This window comes from Camelina sativa, unplaced genomic scaffold (genome assembly GCF_000633955.1).
Source record: "Camelina sativa cultivar DH55 unplaced genomic scaffold, Cs unpScaffold04281, whole genome shotgun sequence".
In the NCBI taxonomy this organism is placed as follows: Eukaryota; Viridiplantae; Streptophyta; class Magnoliopsida; order Brassicales; family Brassicaceae; genus Camelina; species Camelina sativa.
This window is the reverse complement of record NW_010925375.1, coordinates 1-665: the sequence shown is the minus strand read 5'-3', so window position 1 is coordinate 665 and position 665 is coordinate 1. Positions and strand designations below refer to the sequence as shown.

Sequence of the window (665 nt, the reverse complement as noted above, 5' to 3'; positions counted from 1 at the left end):
CGACCATTCCCAGATCTATTTATGTAGTAAAATATTCGGTAGGTGACGGTTTCAGCTGACTCATCAAAATAAAAGTTGTATCAGACAAAATGGCATCCTAAAAATGTAAGTCGACATAGCAAACAATAAATATGTTTAATTAATTTCCTTGCCTAAATGACACTTGATTCATAATGCTATTTCAGTAACAAAAAAATTCAAAACTTGGCAAATTGATCCAAATTTTGTCTTATATAAATCCAAAACTTGGAAAATTGATTCTGTGGATAACCCCTTCATGAGAAATAGAACACAAGGAAATCTAAGCTGATAAAATATCTTAAATCCAAACAGATAACTGCAACGTAATCATCTCGATGCATCAATTATCAAAGTTAGATAAGACATCATAACCATCTGACAAAGTTAGATAAGACATCATACCACAAAGCGCAGAGTTATTATTCGTTCTTCTCAATTATGATGGTAGCTAACCAAACCCCCCGCTAAGTTACTAAACATTATATTACTCAAGCAATATAAAGAGGGAGAAGGTGAGATAAAATAGGATACTGGCTAAACACTATATGAAGGTAAGACCTCACCATATCTTTCCTGGAATTCAGGTGTGGTTTGCAAGAACTCTAGCCCAGGATGTGTCGCCAACAGTTCTTTAAGTAGTGGTT

At 34.1% G+C, this 665-nt stretch overlaps 1 long non-coding RNA gene across 1 annotated transcript; it reads right to left on the bottom strand.

Annotated features, from left to right (window-relative positions):
• Positions 1-22: 22 nt before the first annotated feature.
• Positions 23-665, bottom strand: LOC104774648. The gene is made up of 2 exons (XR_765433.1): positions 585-665; positions 23-55 (listed from the first exon to the last, which is right to left on the bottom strand). It is a non-coding gene; the product is annotated as an uncharacterized LOC104774648 (long non-coding RNA).